The sequence below is a fragment of the Sprattus sprattus genome, assembly GCF_963457725.1.
Source record: "Sprattus sprattus genome assembly, chromosome: 2".
In the NCBI taxonomy this organism is placed as follows: Eukaryota; Metazoa; Chordata; class Actinopteri; order Clupeiformes; family Clupeidae; genus Sprattus; species Sprattus sprattus.
Window position 1 is genome coordinate 40,094,234 of NC_137921.1, and position 207 is coordinate 40,094,440.

Below are 207 nucleotides of genomic sequence, written 5' to 3' on the forward strand. Positions count from 1 at the left end.
GCAAGAGAAGGGCAAGGAGGTATGGTCACCGTCGTAACAGAGACACGTTCTCTGGAGGCCACCCTTGTTTTGCGAATACCTCAGAGCAAAAGAGGGAACCTACAGAACCTCCGATCGAGAGGAACGGCAGGAGAACATTGCGAGAACATTGCGATTACACTTGAATCTCACAGTCCAGAAGCACTGGGATATATATTGTGCCTTTTT